Genomic DNA, 19,773 nt, shown 5'->3' on the forward strand with positions numbered 1-19,773 from the left:
TATATGTATGAGGTCCTTTCTCCACTGAGTTTGTGTGCCAAATTCACATTTGCACAATTACTCTTCCAGAATGTTGATATATATATATATTGACAGTATAGAGTGGCATGGTGGGCCAAGTGGTAAGGCGTCGGTCTCGTAAACTGGAAGACCATGGGTTCAAATCCCATCCGTTCTTTATAGAAAAGACATCCAATTCCATGGAAATTTAGATTCTATGGCATATTTATTGCCTTTAAAAAACAAATCCCTACTATTTTGTTATTGACTGTGCGCTAGTTTGTTCCATGTGTAACTCGTCGCCAGAACCACTGCTCCAGGTCATCTGTAAGTCTAAGGCTAGGTAAAGCTCCGCCTTATCAAAGCACTCACAGGCGGCCTAGTCCTCGCACAGCAGTCCCTTCCAGCTGCAGTCAGAGCAGGAGATTTCACCCCCTCCGCGTCCAGACTGCAAATGAATTGCACTGCTTTTCTTTATCTTTGCCAGGTCGCAGTTGTGTATGAGAACTTGTTCTTAACTGGCTTACCTGGTATAAAAGGTGTCGTTCTTGTAAACCGAAGACCATGGGTTCAAATCCCATCCTTGCCTTTCTAGAAAGACATCCAATCCATGGAAATTTAGATTCATTGGAGACTTTGTAGAAAAATCAGTTGTATCAATATTTGAAAACAACTATTATTTTAAGGGGAAAGTATCTCTACGATAGAGCCACTTTACATGTTTGCTGTCCTACAGTATTCCCAACTTGTCTTTTGAGAGTATTCACTTGGTAAATTAGCTTTGCACAACTCCCACTTTCCACAGTTGACATTCTAAGAATGAAAAAGATGTAAAATTTCCATCTGTTTTTGTTAACTGAAGCACATGGTTTCAATCCATGTTCGACATTTAGGTAGATAGCTGATATTATGGGAATGTACTTCATCACAACAGTGTAAGAAAAGGTCAATTGTCTTGATATGGCCACTGCGACCTGTATGCTCTAGTCGGCTGGCCCTCGCTACATATTCGTCGCCAGAACCACTGGCTATTTTGTTATTGAATATGCGCTTATTTGTTCCATGTGTAACTCGTCGCCAGAACCACTGGCTCCAGTCATCTGTAAGTCTATGCTAGGTAAAGCTCCGCCTTATCAAAGCACTCACAGGCAGCCTAGTCCTCGCGCAGCAGTCCCTTCCAGCTGCAGTCAGAGCAGGAGATGCCCATCTGCAGTCAGAGCAGGAGATGTTCACCCACTCCGCGTCCAGACTGCAAATGAATTGCACTGCTTGCTTTATCTGGCCAGGTCGCAGTTGTGTATGAGAACTGTTCTTAACTGGCTTACCTGGTATAATAAAGTTGAAATGTAATAACAATAAGAAACAATTTTTTTGTTCCCAGAAAGGGGGTGTAGCTCGTGGTAGAGTGCATGCTTTGCATGTATGAGGTCCTAGGTTCAATCCCCAGCTTCTCCATGATTTTTTGCAAAGACCCAACTTCTACTTTCCACAATGTTGAAATTCTAAGCAGGAAACAGAGATGTGCTAAATCATTTTGTCTTTTAATCTGAAGAACATGCGTTCAATCCCTGTTAGTACATTTATAGAACAGAAGTGGCATGGTTGCCAACTTTTATGGCATCATTTTCAAAAACTGAAGTTCATGTTTTCGATCCCTGTCCGTACCTGTTTTAAGAATTGCTGCTATCATTTCATTGTAGTTTCAATGGAGTGGTGTATATATAAAGTACATTGTATTGACATTGCGTTTTATCTGCAAATTAAATGGGATGGAAGCTCAGAGGGGGAGTACATGCTATATATGTATGAGGTCCTTTCTCCACTGAGTTTGTGTGCCAAATTCACATTTGCACAATTACTACTTCCAGAATGTTGAAATATATATATATATGTTGCAGTATAGAGTGGCATGGTGGCCAAGTGGTAAGGCGTCGGTCTCGTAAACCGAAGACCATGGGTTCAAATCCCATCCGTGCCTTTATAGAAAAGACATCCAATTCCATGGAAATTTAGATTCTATGGCATATTTATTGCCTTTAAAAAACAAATCCCTACTATTTTGTTATTGACTGTGCGCTAGTTTGTTCCATGTGTAACTCGTCGCCAGAACCACTGGCTCCAGGTCATCTGTAAGTCTAGGCTAGGTAAAGCTCCGCCTTATCAAAGCACTCACAGGCGGCCTAGTCCTCGCACAGCAGTCCCTTCCAGCTGCAGTCAGAGCAGGAGATGTTCACCCCTCCGCGTCCAGACTGCAAATGAATTGCACTGCTTTGCTTTATCTTTGCCAGGTCGCAGTTGTGTATGAGAACTTGTTCTTAACTGGCTTACCTGGTATAATAAAGGTGTCGTTCTTGTAAACCGAAGACCATGGGTTCAAATCCCATCCTTGCCTTTATAGAAAAGACATCCAATTCCATGGAAATTTAGATTCATTGGAGGACTTTGTAGAAAAATCATGTTGTATCAATATTTGAAAACAACTATTATTTTAAGGGGAAGTATCTCTACGATAGAGCCACTTTACATGTTTGCTGTCCTACAGTATTCCCCAACTTGTCTTTTGAGAGTATTCACTTGGTAAATTAGCTTTTGCACAACTCCCACTTTCCACAATGTTGACATTCTAAGAATGAAAAAGATGTAAAATGTCATCTGTTTTTGTTAACTGAAGCACATGGTTTCAATCCATGTTCGACATTTATGGTAGATAGCTGATATTATGGGAATGTACTTTCATCACAACAGTGTAAAGAAAAGGTCAATTGTCTTGATATGGCCACTGCGACCTGTATGCTCTAGTCGGCTGGCCCTCGCTACATATTCGTCGCCAGAACCACTGGCTATTTTGTTATTGAATATGCGCTTATTTGTTCCATGTGTAACTCGTCGCCAGAACCACTGGCTCCAGGTCATCTGTAAGTCTATGCTAGGTAAAGCTCCGCCTTATCAAAGCACTCACAGGCAGCCTAGTCCTCGCGCAGCAGTCCCTTCCAGCTGCAGTCAGAGCAGGAGATGCCCATCTGCAGTCAGAGCAGGAGATGTTCACCCCTCCGCGTCCAGACTGCAAATGAATTGCACTGCTTTGCTTTATCTTGGCCAGGTCGCAGTTGTGTATGAGAACTTGTTCTTAACTGGCTTACCTGGTATAATAAAGTTGAAATGTAATAAAATAAGAAACAATTTTTTTGTTCCCAGAAAGGGGGTGTAGCTCAGTGGTAGAGTGCATGCTTTGCATGTATGAGGTCCTAGGTTCAATCCCCAGCTTCTCCATGATTTTTTGCAAAGACCCAACTTCTACTTTCCACAATGTTGAAATTCTAAGCAGGAAACAGAGATGTGCTAAATCATTTTGTCTTTTAATCTGAAGAACATGCGTTCAATCCCTGTTAGTACATTTATAGAACAGAAGTGGCATGGTTGCCAACTTTTATGGCATCATTTTCAAAAACTGAAGTTCATGTTTTCGATCCCTGTCCGTACCTGTTTTAAGAATTGCTGCTATCATTTCATTGTAGTTTCAATGGAGTGGTGTATATATAAAGTACATTGTATTGACATTGCGTTTATCTGCAAATTAAATGGGATGGAAGCTCAGAGGGGGAGTACATGCTATATATGTATGAGGTCCTTTCTCCACTGAGTTGTGTGCCAAATTCACATTTGCACAATTACTACTTTCCAGAATGTTGAAATATATATATATATTGCAGTATAGAGTGGCATGGTGGCCAAGTGGTAAGGCGTCGGTCTCGTAAACCGGAAGACCATGGGTTCAAATCCCATCCGTGCCTTTATAGAAAAGACATCCAATTCCATGGAAATTTAGATTCTATGGCATATTTATTGCCTTTAAAAAACAAATCCCTACTATTTTGTTATTGACTGTGCGCTAGTTTGTTCCATGTGTAACTCGTCGCCAGAACCACTGGCTCCAGGTCATCTGTAAGTCTAGGCTAGGTAAAGCTCCGCCTTATCAAAGCACTCACAGGCGGCCTAGTCCTCGCACAGCAGTCCCTTCCAGCTGCAGTCAGAGCAGGAGATGTTCACCCCTCCGCGTCCAGACTGCAAATGAATTGCACTGCTTTGCTTTATCTTTGCCAGGTCGCAGTTGTGTATGAGAACTTGTTCTTAACTGGCTTACCTGGTATAATAAAGGTGTCGTTCTTGTAAACCGAAGACCATGGGTTCAAATCCCATCCTTGCCTTTATAGAAAAGACATCCAATTCCATGGAAATTTAGATTCATTGGAGGACTTTGTAGAAAAATCATGTTGTATCAATATTTGAAAACAACTATTATTTTAAGGGGAAGTATCTCTACGATAGAGCCACTTTACATGTTTGCTGTCCTACAGTATTCCCCAACTTGTCTTTTGAGAGTATTCACTTGGTAAATTAGCTTTTGCACAACTCCCACTTTCCACAATGTTGACATTCTAAGAATGAAAAAGATGTAAAATGTCATCTGTTTTTGTTAACTGAAGCACATGGTTTCAATCCATGTTCGACATTTATGGTAGATAGCTGATATTATGGGAATGTACTTTCATCACAACAGTGTAAAGAAAAGGTCAATTGTCTTGATATGGCCACTGCGACCTGTATGCTCTAGTCGGCTGGCCCTCGCTACATATTCGTCGCCAGAACCACTGGCTATTTTGTTATTGAATATGCGCTTATTTGTTCCATGTGTAACTCGTCGCCAGAACCACTGGCTCCAGGTCATCTGTAAGTCTATGCTAGGTAAAGCTCCGCCTTATCAAAGCACTCACAGGCAGCCTAGTCCTCGCGCAGCAGTCCCTTCCAGCTGCAGTCAGAGCAGGAGATGCCCATCTGCAGTCAGAGCAGGAGATGTTCACCCCTCCGCGTCCAGACTGCAAATGAATTGCACTGCTTTGCTTTATCTTGGCCAGGTCGCAGTTGTGTATGAGAACTTGTTCTTAACTGGCTTACCTGGTATAATAAAGTTGAAATGTAATAAAATAAGAAACAATTTTTTTGTTCCCAGAAAGGGGGTGTAGCTCAGTGGTAGAGTGCATGCTTTGCATGTATGAGGTCCTAGGTTCAATCCCCAGCTTCTCCATGATTTTTTGCAAAGACCCAACTTCTACTTTCCACAATGTTGAAATTCTAAGCAGGAAACAGAGATGTGCTAAATCATTTTGTCTTTTAATCTGAAGAACATGCGTTCAATCCCTGTTAGTACATTTATAGAACAGAAGTGGCATGGTTGCCAACTTTTATGGCATCATTTTCAAAAACTGAAGTTCATGTTTTCGATCCCTGTCCGTACCTGTTTTAAGAATTGCTGCTATCATTTCATTGTAGTTTCAATGGAGTGGTGTATATATAAAGTACATTGTATTGACATTGCGTTTTATCTGCAAATTAAATGGGATGGAAGCTCAGAGGGGGAGTACATGCTATATATGTATGAGGTCCTTTCTCCACTGAGTTTGTGTGCCAAATTCACATTTGCACAATTACTACTTTCCAGAATGTTGAAATATATATATATATATTGCAGTATAGAGTGGCATGGTGGCCAAGTGGTAAGGCGTCGTTCTCGTAAACCGAAGACCATGGGTTCAAATCCCATCCGTGCCTTTATAGAAAAGACATCCAATTCCATGGAAATTTAGATTCTATGGCATATTTATTGCCTTTAAAAAACAAATCCCTACTATTTTGTTATTGACTGTGCGCTAGTTTGTTCCATGTGTAACTCGTCGCCAGAACCACTGGCTCCAGGTCATCTGTAAGTCTAGGCTAGGTAAAGCTCCGCCTTATCAAAGCACTCACAGGCGGCCTAGTCCTCGCACAGCAGTCCCTTCCAGCTGCAGTCAGAGCAGGAGATGTTCACCCCTCCGCGTCCAGACTGCAAATGAATTGCACTGCTTTGCTTTATCTTTGCCAGGTCGCAGTTGTGTATGAGAACTTGTTCTTAACTGGCTTACCTGGTATAATAAAGGTGTCGTTCTTGTAAACCGAAGACCATGGGTTCAAATCCCATCCTTGCCTTTATAGAAAAGACATCCAATTCCATGGAAATTTAGATTCATTGGAGGACTTTGTAGAAAAATCATGTTGTATCAATATTTGAACACAACTATTATTTTAAGGGGAAGTATCTCTACGATAGAGCCACTTTACATGTTTGCTGTCCTACAGTATTCCCCAACTTGTCTTTTGAGAGTATTCACTTGGTAAATTAGCTTTTGCACAACTCCCACTTTCCACAATGTTGACATTCTAAGAATGAAAAAGATGTAAAATGTCATCTGTTTTTGTTAACTGAAGCACATGGTTTCAATCCATGTTCGACATTTATGGTAGATAGCTGATATTATGGGAATGTACTTTCATCACAACAGTGTAAAGAAAAGGTCAATTGTCTTGATATGGCCACTGCGACCTGTATGCTCTAGTCGGCTGGCCCTCGCTACATATTCGTCGCCAGAACCACTGGCTATTTTGTTATTGAATATGCGCTTATTTGTTCCATGTGTAACTCGTCGCCAGAACCACTGGCTCCAGGTCATCTGTAAGTCTATGCTAGGTAAAGCTCCGCCTTATCAAAGCACTCACAGGCAGCCTAGTCCTCGCGCAGCAGTCCCTTCCAGCTGCAGTCAGAGCAGGAGATGCCCATCTGCAGTCAGAGCAGGAGATGTTCACCCCTCCGCGTCCAGACTGCAAATGAATTGCACTGCTTTGCTTTATCTTGGCCAGGTCGCAGTTGTGTATGAGAACTTGTTCTTAACTGGCTTACCTGGTATAATAAAGTTGAAATGTAATAAAATAAGAAACAATTTTTTTGTTCCCAGAAAGGGGGTGTAGCTCAGTGGTAGAGTGCATGCTTTGCATGTATGAGGTCCTAGGTTCAATCCCCAGCTTCTCCATGATTTTTTGCAAAGACCCAACTTCTACTTTCCACAATGTTGAAATTCTAAGCAGGAAACAGAGATGTGCTAAATCATTTTGTCTTTTAATCTGAAGAACATGCGTTCAATCCCTGTTAGTACATTTATAGAACAGAAGTGGCATGGTTGCCAACTTTTATGGCATCATTTTCAAAAACTGAAGTTCATGTTTTCGATCCCTGTCCGTACCTGTTTTAAGAATTGCTGCTATCATTTCATTGTAGTTTCAATGGAGTGGTGTATATATAAAGTACATTGTATTGACATTGCGTTTTATCTGCAAATTAAATGGGATGGAAGCTCAGAGGGGGAGTACATGCTATATATGTATGAGGTCCTTTCTCCACTGAGTTTGTGTGCCAAATTCACATTTGCACAATTACTACTTTCCAGAATGTTGAAATATATATATATATATTGCAGTATAGAGTGGCATGGTGGCCAAGTGGTAAGGCGTCGGTCTCGTAAACCGAAGACCATGGGTTCAAATCCCATCCGTGCCTTTATAGAAAAGACATCCAATTCCATGGAAATTTAGATTCTATGGCATATTTATTGCCTTTAAAAAACAAATCCCTACTATTTTGTTATTGACTGTGCGCTAGTTTGTTCCATGTGTAACTCGTCGCCAGAACCACTGGCTCCAGGTCATCTGTAAGTCTAGGCTAGGTAAAGCTCCGCCTTATCAAAGCACTCACAGGCGGCCTAGTCCTCGCACAGCAGTCCCTTCCAGCTGCAGTCAGAGCAGGAGATGTTCACCCCTCCGCGTCCAGACTGCAAATGAATTGCACTGCTTTGCTTTATCTTTGCCAGGTCGCAGTTGTGTATGAGAACTTGTTCTTAACTGGCTTGCCTGGTATAATAAAGGTGTCGTTCTTGTAAACCGAAGACCATGGGTTCAAATCCCATCCTTGCCTTTATAGAAAAGACATCCAATTCCATGGAAATTTAGATTCATTGGAGGACTTTGTAGAAAAATCATGTTGTATCAATATTTGAACACAACTATTATTTTAAGGGGAAGTATCTCTACGATAGAGCCACTTTACATGTTTGCTGTCCTACAGTATTCCCCAACTTGTCTTTTGAGAGTATTCACTTGGTAAATTAGCTTTTGCACAACTCCCACTTTCCACAATGTTGACATTCTAAGAATGAAAAAGATGTAAAATGTCATCTGTTTTTGTTAACTGAAGCACATGGTTTCAATCCATGTTCGACATTTATGGTAGATAGCTGATATTATGGGAATGTACTTTCATCACAACAGTGTAAAGAAAAGGTCAATTGTCTTGATATGGCCACTGCGACCTGTATGCTCTAGTCGGCTGGCCCTCGCTACATATTCGTCGCCAGAACCACTGGCTATTTTGTTATTGAATATGCGCTTATTTGTTCCATGTGTAACTCGTCGCCAGAACCACTGGCTCCAGGTCATCTGTAAGTCTATGCTAGGTAAAGCTCCGCCTTATCAAAGCACTCACAGGCAGCCTAGTCCTCGCGCAGCAGTCCCTTCCAGCTGCAGTCAGAGCAGGAGATGCCCATCTGCAGTCAGAGCAGGAGATGTTCACCCCTCCGCGTCCAGACTGCAAATGAATTGCACTGCTTTGCTTTATCTTGGCCAGGTCGCAGTTGTGTATGAGAACTTGTTCTTAACTGGCTTACCTGGTATAATAAAGTTGAAATGTAATAAAATAAGAAACAATTTTTTTGTTCCCAGAAAGGGGGTGTAGCTCAGTGGTAGAGTGCATGCTTTGCATGTATGAGGTCCTAGGTTCAATCCCCAGCTTCTCCATGATTTTTTGCAAAGACCCAACTTCTACTTTCCACAATGTTGAAATTCTAAGCAGGAAACAGAGATGTGCTAAATCATTTTGTCTTTTAATCTGAAGAACATGCGTTCAATCCCTGTTAGTACATTTATAGAACAGAAGTGGCATGGTGGCCAACTTTTATGGCATCATTTTCAAAAACTGAAGTTCATGTTTTCGATCCCTGTCCGTACCTGTTTTAAGAATTGCTGCTATCATTTCATTGTAGTTTCAATGGAGTGGTGTATATATAAAGTACATTGTATTGATATTGCATTTTATCTGCAATTTAAATGGGATGGAAGCTCAGAGGGGGAGTACATGCTATATATGTATGAGGTCCTTTCTCCACTGAGTTTGTGTGCCAAATTCACATTTGCACAATTACTACTTTCCAGAATGTTGAAATATATATATATATATTGCAGTATAGAGTGGCATGGTGGCCAAGTGGTAAGGTGTCGGTCTCGTAAACCGAAGACCATGGGTTCAAATCCCATCCGTGCCTTTATAGAAAAGACATCCAATTCCATGGAAATTTAGATTCTATGGCATATTTATTGCCTTTAAAAAACAAATCCCTACTATTTTGTTATTGACTGTGCGCTAGTTTGTTCCATGTGTAACTCGTCGCCAGAACCACTGGCTCCAGGTCATCTGTAAGTCTAGGCTAGGTAAAGCTCCGCCTTATCAAAGCACTCACAGGCGGCCTAGTCCTCGCACAGCAGTCCCTTCCAGCTGCAGTCAGAGCAGGAGATGTTCACCCCTCCGCGTCCAGACTGCAAATGAATTGCACTGCTTTGCTTTATCTTCGCCAGGTCGCAGTTGTGTATGAGAACTTGTTCTTAACTGGCTTACCTGGTATAATAAAGGTGTCGTTCTTGTTAAACCGAAGACCATGGGTTCAAATCCCATCCTTGCCTTTATAGAAAAGACATCCAATTCCATGGAAATTTAGATTCATTGGAGGACTTTGTAGAAAAATCATGTTGTATCAATATTTGAACACAACTATTATTTTAAGGGGAAGTATCTCTACGATAGAGCCACTTTACATGTTTGCTGTCCTACAGTATTCCCCAACTTGTCTTTTGAGAGTATTCACTTGTTAAATTAGCTTTTGCACAACTCCCACTTTCCACAATGTTGACATTCTAAGAATGAAAAAGATGTAAAATGTCATCTGTTTTTGTTAACTGAAGCACATGGTTTCAATCCATGTTCGACATTTATGGTAGATAGCTGATATTATGGGAATGTACTTTCATCACAACAGTGTAAAGAAAAGGTCAATTGTCTTGATATGGCCACTGCGACCTGTATGCTCTAGTCGGCTGGCCCTCGCTACATATTCGTCGCCAGAACCACTGGCTATTTTGTTATTGAATATGCGCTTATTTGTTCCATGTGTAACTCGTCGCCAGAACCACTGGCTCCAGGTCATCTGTAAGTCTTTGCTAGGTAAAGCTCCGCCTTATCAAAGCACTCACAGGCAGCCTAGTCCTCGCGCAGCAGTCCCTTCCAGCTGCAGTCAGAGCAGGAGATGCCCATCTGCAGTCAGAGCAGGAGATGTTCACCCCTCCGCGTCCAGACTGCAAATGAATTGCACTGCTTTGCTTTATCTTGGCCAGGTCGCAGTTGTGTATGAGAACTTGTTCTTAACTGGCTTACCTGGTATAATAAAGTTGAAATGTAATAAAATAAGAAACAATTTTTTTGTTCCCAGAAAGGGGGTGTAGCTCAGTGGTAGAGTGCATGCTTTGCATGTATGATGTCCTAGGTTCAATCCCCAGCTTCTCCATGATTTTTTGCAAAGACCCAACTTCTACTTTCCACAATGTTGAAATTCTAAGCAGGAAACAGAGATGTGCTAAATCATTTTGTCTTTTAATCTGAAGAACATGCGTTCAATCCCTGTTAGTACATTTATAGAACAGAAGTGGCATGGTTGCCAACTTTTATGGCATCATTTTCAAAAACTGAAGTTCATGTTTTCGATCCCTCTCCGTACCTGTTTTAAGAATTGCTGCTATCATCTCATTGTAGTTTCAATGGAGTGGTGTATATATAAAGTACATTGTATTGACATTGCGTTTTATCTGCAAATTAAATGGGATGGAAGCTCAGAGGGGGAGTGCATGCTATATATGTATGAGGTCCTTTCTCCACTGAGTTTGTGTGCCAAATTCACATTTGCACAACTACTACTTTCCAGAATGTTGATATTACAGTATAGAGTGGCATGGTGGCAAAGTGGTAAGGCGTCGGTCTTGTAAACCGAAGACCATGGGTTCAAATTCCATCCGTGCCTTTATAGAAAAGACATCCAATTCCATGGAAATTTAGATTCATTGGAGGACTTTGTAGAAAAATCATGTTGTATCAATATTTGAACACAACTATTATTTTAAGGGGAAGTGATCTCTACGTTAGAGCCACTTTACATGTTTGCTGTCCTACAGTGTTCCCCAACTTGTCTTTTGAGAGTATTCACTTGTTAAATTAGCTTTTGCACAACTCCCACTTTCCACAATGTTGACATTCTAAGAATGAAAAAGATGTAAAATGTCATCTGTTTTTGTTAACTGAAGCACATGGGTTCAATCCATGTTCGACATTTATGGTAGATAGCTGATATTATGGGAATGTACTTTCATCACAACAGTGTAAAGAAAAGGTCAATTGTCTTGATATGGCCACTGCGACCTGTATGCTCTAGTCGGCTGGCCCTCGCTACATATTCGTCGCCAGAACCACTGGCTATTTTGTTATTGAATATGCGCTTATTTGTTCCATGTGTAACTCGTCGCCAGAACCACTGGCTCCAGGTCATCTGTAAGTCTATGCTAGGTAAAGCTCCGCCTTATCAAAGCACTCACAGGCGGCCTAGTCCTCGCGCAGCAGTCCCTTCCAGCTGCAGTCAGAGCAGGAGATGCCCATCTGTAAATAGCCCACCCAATCTACCTACCTCATCGCCATATTATTTTTATTTACTTTCTGCACTTTTGCACACCAGGATTTCTACTTGCACATCATCATCTGCTCATCTATCACTCCAGTTTTCATTTGCTAAATTGTGATTACTTCGGTACTGGGGGCTGGGGTCAGTTTGTTATATCTGGAGTACTTCTCCTGTCCTATTCGGTGTCCTGTGTGAATCTAAGTGTGCGTTCTCTAATTCTCTCCTTCTCTCTTTCTTTCTCTCTCTCGGAGGACCTGAGCCCTAGGACCATGCCCCAGGACTACCTGACATGATGACTCCTTGCTGTCCCCAGTCCACCTGGCCATGCTGCTGCTCCAGTTTCAACTTCCACCTGACTGTGCTGCTGCTCCAGTTTCAACTGTTCTGCCTTATTATTATTCGACCATGCTGGTCATTTATGAACATTTGAACATCTTGGCCATGTTCTGTTGTAATCTCCACCCGGCACAGCCAGAAGAGGACTGGCCACCCCACATAGCCTGGTTCCTCTCTAGGTTTCTTCCTAGGTATTGGCCTTTCTAGGGAGTTTTTCCTAGCCACCGTGCTTCTACACCTGCATTGCTTGCTGTTTGGGGTTTTAGGCTGGGTTTCGGTACAGCACTTTGAGATATCAGCTGATGTACGAAGGGCTATATAAATAAATTTGATTTGATTTGATTTGATTTACTATGGCATATTTATTGCCTTTAAAAAAAATTTCCTTCTATTTTGTTATTGACTGTGCGCTAGTTTGTTCCATGTGTAACTCGTCGCCAGAACCACTGGCTCCAGGTCATCTGTAAGTCTAGGCCAGGTAAAGCTCCGCCTTATCAAAGCACTCACAGGCGGCCTAGTCCTCGCACAGCAGTCCCTTCCAGCTGCAGTCAGAGCAGGAGATGTTCACCCCTCCGCGTCCAGACTGCAAATGAATTGCACTGCTTTGCTTTATCTTCGCCAGGTCGCAGTTGTGTATGAGAACTTGTTCTTAACTGGCTTACCTGGTATAATAAAGGTGTCGGTCTTGTAAACCGAAGACCATGGGTTCAAATCCCATCCTTGCCTTTATAGAAAAGACATCCAATTCCATGGAAATTTAGATTCATTGGAGGACTTGAGTTTGTGTGTCAAATTCACATTTGCACAACTACTACTTTCCAGAATGTTGATATTACAGTATAGAGTGGAATGGTGGCCAAGTGGTAAGGCGTCGATTTCGTAAACTGAAGACCATGGGTTCAAATCCCATCCGTGCCTTTATAGAAAAGACTTCCAATTCCATGTTAATATACATTCATTGGAGGACTTGGTAGAAAAATCATGTTGTATCAATATTTGAACACAACTATTATATTAAGGGGAAGTATCTCTACGATACAGCCACTTTACATGTTTGCTGTCCTACAGTATTCCCCAACTTGTCTTTTGAGAGTATTCACTTGTTAAATTAGCTTTTGCACAACTCCCACTTTCCACAATGTTGACATTCTAAGAATGAAATAGATTTAAAAAGTCATCTGTTTTTGTTAACTGAAGAACATGAGTTCAATCCCTGTTAGTACATTTATAGAACAGAAGTGGCATGGTGGCCAACTTTTATGGCATCATTTTCAAAAACTGAAGTTCATGTTTTCGATCCCTCTCCGTACCTGTTTTAAGAATTGCTGCTATCATCTCATTGTAGTTTCAATGGAGTGGTGTATATATAAAGTACATTGTATTGACATTGCGTTTTATCTGTAAATTAAATGGGATGGAAGCTCAGAGGGGGAGTGCATGCTATATATGTATGAGGTCCTTTCTCCACTGAGTTTGTGTGCCAAATTCACATTTGCACAACTACTACTTTCCAGAATTTTGATATTACAGTATAGAGTGGCATGGTGGCAAAGTGGTAAGGCGTCGGTCTTGTAAACCGAAGACCATGGGTTCAAATCCCATCCTTACCTTTATAGAAAAGACTTCCAATTCCATGGAAATGGACATTCATTGGAGGACTTTGTAGAAAAATCATGTTGTATCAATATTTGAACACAACTATTATATTAAGGTGAAGTATCTCTACGATATAGCCACTTTACAAGTTTGCTGTCCTACAGCATTCCCCAACTTATCTTTTGAGAGTATTCACTTGTTAAATTAGCTTTTGCACAACTCCCACTTTCCACAATGTTGACATTCTAAGAATGAAATAGATGTAAAAAGTCATCTGTTTTTGTTAACTGAAGAACATGAGTTCAATCCCTGTTAGTACATTTATAGAACAGAAGTGGCATGGTGGCCAACTTATATGGCATAATTTTCAAAAACTGAAGTTCATGTTTTCGATCCCTCTCCGTACCTGTTTTAAGAATTGCTGCTATCATCTCATTGTAGTTTCAATGGAGTGGTGTATATATAAAGTACATTGTATTGACATTGCGTTTTATCTGCAAATTAAATGGGATGGAAGCTCAGAGGGGGAGTGCATGCTATATATGTATGAGGTCCTTTCTCCACTGAGTTTGTGTGCCAAATTCACATTTGCACAACTACTACTTTCCAGAATGTTGATATTACAGTATAGAGTGGCATGGTGGCAAAGTGGTAAGGCGTCGGTCTTGTAAACCGAAGACCATGGGTTCACATTCCATCCGTGCCTTTATAGAAAAGACTTCCAATTCCATGGAAATGTACATTCATTGGAGGACTTTGTAGAAAAATCATGTTGTATCAATATTTGAACACAACTATTATATTAAGGTGAAGTATCTCTACGATAGAGCCACTTTACATGTTTGCTGTCCTACAGTATTCCCCAACTTGTCTTTTGAGAGTATTCACTTGTTAAATTAGCTTTTGCACAACTCCCACTTTCCACAATGTTGACATTCTAAGAATGAAATAGATGTAAAAAGTCATCTGTTTTTGTTAACTGAAAACATGAGTTCAATCCCTGTTAGTACATTTATAGAACAGAAGTGGCATGGTGGCCAACTTTTATGGCATCATTTTCAAAAACTGAAGTTCATGTTTTCGATCCCTCTCCGTACCTGTTTTAAGAATTGCTGCTATCATCTCATTGTAGTTTCAATGGAGTGGTGTATATATAAAGTACATTGTATTGACATTGCGTTTTATCTGCAAATTAAATGGGATGGAAGCTCAGAGGGGGAGTGCATGCTATATATGTATGAGGTCCTTTCTCCACTGAGTTTGTGTGTCAAATTCACATTTGCACAACTACTACTTTCCAGAATGTTGATATTACAGTATAGAGTGGCATGGTGGCCAAGTGGTAAGGCGTCGGTCTCGTAAACCGAAGACCATGGGTTCAAATCCCATCCGTGCCTTTATAGAAAAGACTTCCAATTCCATGGAAATGTCCATTCATTGGAGGACTTGTAGAAAAATCATGTTGTATCAATATTTGAACACAACTATTATTAAGGGAAGTATCTCTACGATAGAGCCACTTTACATGTTTGCTGTCCTACAGTATTCCCCAACTTGTCTTTTGAGAGTATTCACTTGTTAAATTAGCTTTTGCACAACTCCCACTTTCCACAATGTTGACATTCTAAGAATGAAATAGATGTAAAAAGTCATCTGTTTTTGTTAACTGAAGAACATGAGTTCAATCCCTGTTAGTACATTTATAGAACAGAAGTGGCATGGTGGCCAACTTTTATGGCATCATTTTCAAAAACTGAAGTTCATGTTTTCGATCCCTCTCCGTACCTGTTTTAAGAATTGCTGCTATCATCTCATTGTAGTTTCAATGGAGTGGTGTATATATAAAGTACATTGTATTGACATTGCGTTTTATCTGCAAATTAAATGGGATGGAAGCTCAGAGGGGGAGTGCATGCTATATATGTATGAGGTCCTTTCTCCACTGAGTTTGTGTGCCAAATTCACATTTGCACAACTACTACTTTCCAGAATTTTGATATTACAGTATAGAGTGGCATGGTGGCCAAGTGGTAAGGCGTCGGTCTCGTAAACCGAAGACCATGGGTTCAAATCCCATCCGTGCCTTTATAGAAAAGACTTCCAATTCCATGGAAATGTACATTCATTGGAGGACTTTGTAGAAAAATCATGTTGTATCAATATTTGAACACAACTATTATATTAAGGTGAAGTATCTCTACGATAGAGCCACTTTACATGTTTGCTGTCCTACAGTATTCCCCAACTTATCTTTTGAGAGTATTCACTTGTTAAATTAGCTTTTGCACAACTCCCACTTTCCACAATGTTGACATTCTAAGAATGAAATAGATGTAAAAAGTCATCTGTTTTTGTTAACTGAAAACATGAGTTCAATCCCTGTTAGTACATTTATAGAACAGAAGTGGCATGGTGGCCAACTTTTATGGCATCATTTTCAAAAACTGAAGTTCATGTTTTCGATCCCTCTCCGTACCTGTTTTAAGAATTGCTGCTATCATCTCATTGTAGTTTCAATGGAGTGGTGTATATATAAAGTACATTGTATTGACATTGCGTTTTATCTGCAAATTAAATGGGATGGAAGCTCAGAGGGGGAGTGCATGCTATATATGTATGAGGTCCTTTCTCCACTGAGTTTGTGTGCCAAATTCACATTTGCACAACTACTACTTTCCAGAATGTTGATATTACAGTATAGAGTGGCATGGTGGCAAAGTGGTAAGGCGTCGGTCTCGTAAACCGAAGACCATGGGTTCAAATCCCATCCGTGCCTTTATAGAAAAGACTTCCAATTCCATGGAAATGTACATTCATTGGAGGACTTTGTAGAAAAATCATGTTGTATCAATATTTGAACACAACTATTATATTAAGGTGAAGTATCTCTACGATAGAGCCACTTTACATGTTTGCTGTCCTACAGTATTCCCCAACTTGTCTTTTGAGAGTATTCACTTGTTAAATTAGCTTTTGCACAACTCCCACTTTCCACAATGTTGACATTCTAAGAATGAAATAGATGTAAAAAGTCATCTGTTTTTGTTAACTGAAGAACATGAGTTCAATCCCTGTTAGTACATTTATAGAACAGAAGTGGCATGGTGGCCAACTTTTATGGCATCATTTTCAAAAACTGAAGTTCATGTTTTCGATCCCTCTCCGTACCTGTTTTAAGAATTGCTGCTATCATCTCATTGTAGTTTCAATGGAGTGGTGTATATATAAAGTACATTGTATTGACATTGCGTTTTATCTGCAAATTAAATGGGATGGAAGCTCAGAGGGGGAGTGCATGCTATATATGTATGAGGTCCTTTCTCCACTGAGTTTGTGTGCCAAATTCACATTTGCACAACTACTACTTTCCAGAATGTTGATATTACAGTATAGAGTGGCATGGTGGCCAAGTGGTAAGGCGTCGGTCTCGTAAACCGAAGACCATGGGTTCAAATCCCATCCGTGCCTTTATAGAAAAGACTTCCAATTCCATGGAAATGTCCATTCATTGGAGGACTTTGTAGAAAAATCATGTTGTATCAATATTTGAACACAACTATTATATTAAGGTGAAGTATCTCTACGATAGAGCCACTTTACATGTTTGCTGTCCTACAGTATTCCCCAACTTGTCTTTTGAGAGTATTCACTTGTTAAATTAGCTTTTGCACAACTCCCACTTTCCACAATGTTGACATTCTAAGAATGAAATAGATGTAAAAAGTCATCTGTTTTTGTTAACTGAAAACATGAGTTCAATCCCTGTTAGTACATTTATAGAACAGAAGTGGCATGGTGGCCAACTTTTATGGCATCATTTTCAAAAACTGAAGTTCATGTTTTCGATCCCTCTCCGTACCTGTTTTAAGAATTGCTGCTATCATCTCATTGTAGTTTCAATGGAGTGGTGTATATATAAAGTACATTGTATTGACATTGCGTTTTATCTGCAAATTAAATGGGATGGAAGCTCAGAGGGGGAGTGCATGCTATATATGTATGAGGTCCTTTCTCCACTGAGTTTGTGTGCCAAATTCACATTTGCACAACTACTACTTTCCAGAATGTTGATATTACAGTATAGAGTGGCATGGTGGCCAAGTGGTAAGGCGTCGGTCTCGTAAACCGAAGACCATGGGTTCAAATCCCATCCGTGCCTTTATAGAAAAGACTTCCAATTCCATGGAAATGTCCATTCATTGGAGGACTTTGTAGAAAAATCATGTTGTATCAATATTTGAACACAACTATTATATTAAGGTGAAGTATCTCTACGATAGAGCCACTTTACATGTTTGCTGTCCTACAGTATTCCCCAACTTGTCTTTTGAGAGTATTCACTTGTTAAATTAGCTTTTGCACAACTCCCACTTTCCACAATGTTGACATTCTAAGAATGAAATAGATGTAAAAAGTCATCTGTTTTTGTTAACTGAAAACATGAGTTCAATCCCTGTTAGTACATTTATAGAACAGAAGTGGCATGGTGGCCAACTTTTATGGCATCATTTTCAAAAACTGAAGTTCATGTTTTCGATCCCTCTCCGTACCTGTTTTAAGAATTGCTGCTATCATCTCATTGTAGTTTCAATGGAGTGGTGTATATATAAAGTACATTGTATTGACATTGCGTTTTATCTGCAAATTAAATGGGATGGAAGCTCAGAGGGGGAGTGCATGCTATATATGTATGAGGTCCTTTCTCCACTGAGTTTGTGTGCCAAATTCACATTTGCACAACTACTACTTTCCAGAATTTTGATTTTACAGTATAGAGTGGCATGGTGGCCAAGTGGTAAGGCGTCGGTCTCGTAAACCGAAGACCATGGGTTCAAATCCCATCCGTGCCTTTATAGAAAAGACTTCCAATTCCATGGAAATGTCCATTCATTGGAGGACTTTGTAGAAAAATCATGTTGTATCAATATTTGAACACAACTATTATATTAAGGTGAAGTATCTCTACGATAGAGCCACTTTACATGTTTGCTGTCCTACAGTATTCCCCAACTTGTCTTTTGAGAGTATTCACTTGTTAAATTAGCTTTTGCACAACTCCCACTTTCCACAATGTTGACATTCTAAGAATGAAATAGATGTAAAAAGTCATCTGTTTTTGTTAACTGAAAACATGAGTTCAATCCCTGTTAGTACATTTATAGAACAGAAGTGGCATGGTGGCCAACTTTTATGGCATCATTTTCAAAAACTGAAGTTCATGTTTTCGATCCCTCTCCGTACCTGTTTTAAGAATTGCTGCTATCATCTCATTGTAGTTTCAATGGAGTGGTGTATATATAAAGTACATTGTATTGACATTGCGTTTTATCTGCAAATTAAATGGGATGGAAGCTCAGAGGGGGAGTGCATGCTATATATGTATGAGGTCCTTTCTCCACTGAGTTTGTGTGCCAAATTCACATTTGCACAACTACTACTTTCCAGAATTTTGATTTTACAGTATAGAGTGGCATGGTGGCCAAGTGGTAAGGCGTCGGTCTCGTAAACCGAAGACCATGGGTTCAAATCCCATCCGTGCCTTTATAGAAAAGACTTCCAATTCCATGGAAATGTCCATTCATTGGAGGACTTTGTAGAAAAATCATGTTGTATCAATATTTGAACACAACTATTATATTAAGGGGAAGTATCTCTACGATAGAGCCACTTTACATGTTTGCTGTCCTACAGTATTCCCCAACTTGTCTTTTGAGAGTATTCACTTGTTAAATTAGCTTTTGCACAACTCCCACTTTCCACAATGTTGACATTCTAAGAATGAAATAGATGTAAAAAGTCATCTGTTTTTGTTAACTGAAAACATGAGTTCAATCCCTGTTAGTACATTTATAGAACAGAAGTGGCATGGTGGCCAACTTTTATGGCATCATTTTCAAAAACTGAAGTTCATGTTTTCGATCCCTCTCCGTACCTGTTTTAAGAATTGCTGCTATCATCTCATTGTAGTTTCAATGGAGTGGTGTATATATAAAGTACATTGTATTGACATTGCGTTTTATCTGCAAATTAAATGGGATGGAAGCTCAGAGGGGGAGTGCATGCTATATATGTATGAGGTCCTTTCTCCACTGAGTTTGTGTGCCAAATTCACATTTGCACAACTACTACTTTCCAGAATTTTGATTTT

The 19,773-nt window shown here is 40.1% G+C and overlaps 19 non-coding genes across 19 annotated transcripts; all 19 read left to right on the top strand.

Moving 5' to 3' along the window:
- Positions 1-1,906: 1,906 nt before the first annotated feature.
- On the top strand, positions 1,907-1,978 carry trnat-cgu (transfer RNA threonine (anticodon CGU)). Its single transcript has one exon. It is a non-coding gene; the product is annotated as a tRNA-Thr (tRNA).
- A 1,220-nt stretch (positions 1,979-3,198) lies between these two features.
- trnaa-ugc (transfer RNA alanine (anticodon UGC)) lies at positions 3,199-3,270 on the top strand. The gene has a single exon. It is a non-coding gene; the product is annotated as a tRNA-Ala (tRNA).
- Positions 3,271-3,718: 448 nt separating this feature from the next.
- Positions 3,719-3,791, top strand: trnat-cgu (transfer RNA threonine (anticodon CGU)). Its single transcript has one exon. It is a non-coding gene; the product is annotated as a tRNA-Thr (tRNA).
- A 1,220-nt stretch (positions 3,792-5,011) lies between these two features.
- Positions 5,012-5,083, top strand: trnaa-ugc (transfer RNA alanine (anticodon UGC)). Its single transcript has one exon. It is a non-coding gene; the product is annotated as a tRNA-Ala (tRNA).
- A 452-nt stretch (positions 5,084-5,535) lies between these two features.
- On the top strand, positions 5,536-5,607 carry trnat-cgu (transfer RNA threonine (anticodon CGU)). Its single transcript has one exon. It is a non-coding gene; the product is annotated as a tRNA-Thr (tRNA).
- A 1,220-nt stretch (positions 5,608-6,827) lies between these two features.
- Positions 6,828-6,899, top strand: trnaa-ugc (transfer RNA alanine (anticodon UGC)). The gene has a single exon. It is a non-coding gene; the product is annotated as a tRNA-Ala (tRNA).
- Positions 6,900-7,351: 452 nt separating this feature from the next.
- Positions 7,352-7,423, top strand: trnat-cgu (transfer RNA threonine (anticodon CGU)). The gene has a single exon. It is a non-coding gene; the product is annotated as a tRNA-Thr (tRNA).
- A 1,220-nt stretch (positions 7,424-8,643) lies between these two features.
- On the top strand, positions 8,644-8,715 carry trnaa-ugc (transfer RNA alanine (anticodon UGC)). The gene has a single exon. It is a non-coding gene; the product is annotated as a tRNA-Ala (tRNA).
- Positions 8,716-9,167: 452 nt separating this feature from the next.
- trnat-cgu (transfer RNA threonine (anticodon CGU)) lies at positions 9,168-9,239 on the top strand. The gene has a single exon. It is a non-coding gene; the product is annotated as a tRNA-Thr (tRNA).
- A 1,221-nt stretch (positions 9,240-10,460) lies between these two features.
- Positions 10,461-10,532, top strand: trnaa-ugc (transfer RNA alanine (anticodon UGC)). The gene has a single exon. It is a non-coding gene; the product is annotated as a tRNA-Ala (tRNA).
- Positions 10,533-10,970: 438 nt separating this feature from the next.
- On the top strand, positions 10,971-11,042 carry trnat-ugu (transfer RNA threonine (anticodon UGU)). The gene has a single exon. It is a non-coding gene; the product is annotated as a tRNA-Thr (tRNA).
- Positions 11,043-13,567: 2,525 nt separating this feature from the next.
- trnat-ugu (transfer RNA threonine (anticodon UGU)) lies at positions 13,568-13,639 on the top strand. Its single transcript has one exon. It is a non-coding gene; the product is annotated as a tRNA-Thr (tRNA).
- Positions 13,640-14,950: 1,311 nt separating this feature from the next.
- On the top strand, positions 14,951-15,022 carry trnat-cgu (transfer RNA threonine (anticodon CGU)). The gene has a single exon. It is a non-coding gene; the product is annotated as a tRNA-Thr (tRNA).
- Positions 15,023-15,638: 616 nt separating this feature from the next.
- Positions 15,639-15,710, top strand: trnat-cgu (transfer RNA threonine (anticodon CGU)). The gene has a single exon. It is a non-coding gene; the product is annotated as a tRNA-Thr (tRNA).
- A 619-nt stretch (positions 15,711-16,329) lies between these two features.
- On the top strand, positions 16,330-16,401 carry trnat-cgu (transfer RNA threonine (anticodon CGU)). Its single transcript has one exon. It is a non-coding gene; the product is annotated as a tRNA-Thr (tRNA).
- A 620-nt stretch (positions 16,402-17,021) lies between these two features.
- trnat-cgu (transfer RNA threonine (anticodon CGU)) lies at positions 17,022-17,093 on the top strand. Its single transcript has one exon. It is a non-coding gene; the product is annotated as a tRNA-Thr (tRNA).
- Positions 17,094-17,712: 619 nt separating this feature from the next.
- trnat-cgu (transfer RNA threonine (anticodon CGU)) lies at positions 17,713-17,784 on the top strand. Its single transcript has one exon. It is a non-coding gene; the product is annotated as a tRNA-Thr (tRNA).
- Positions 17,785-18,403: 619 nt separating this feature from the next.
- On the top strand, positions 18,404-18,475 carry trnat-cgu (transfer RNA threonine (anticodon CGU)). Its single transcript has one exon. It is a non-coding gene; the product is annotated as a tRNA-Thr (tRNA).
- A 619-nt stretch (positions 18,476-19,094) lies between these two features.
- On the top strand, positions 19,095-19,166 carry trnat-cgu (transfer RNA threonine (anticodon CGU)). Its single transcript has one exon. It is a non-coding gene; the product is annotated as a tRNA-Thr (tRNA).
- Positions 19,167-19,773: the final 607 nt, after the last annotated feature.

This window comes from Oncorhynchus kisutch, linkage group LG24 (assembly GCF_002021735.2).
Source record: "Oncorhynchus kisutch isolate 150728-3 linkage group LG24, Okis_V2, whole genome shotgun sequence".
Taxonomy (NCBI): domain Eukaryota; kingdom Metazoa; phylum Chordata; class Actinopteri; order Salmoniformes; family Salmonidae; genus Oncorhynchus; species Oncorhynchus kisutch.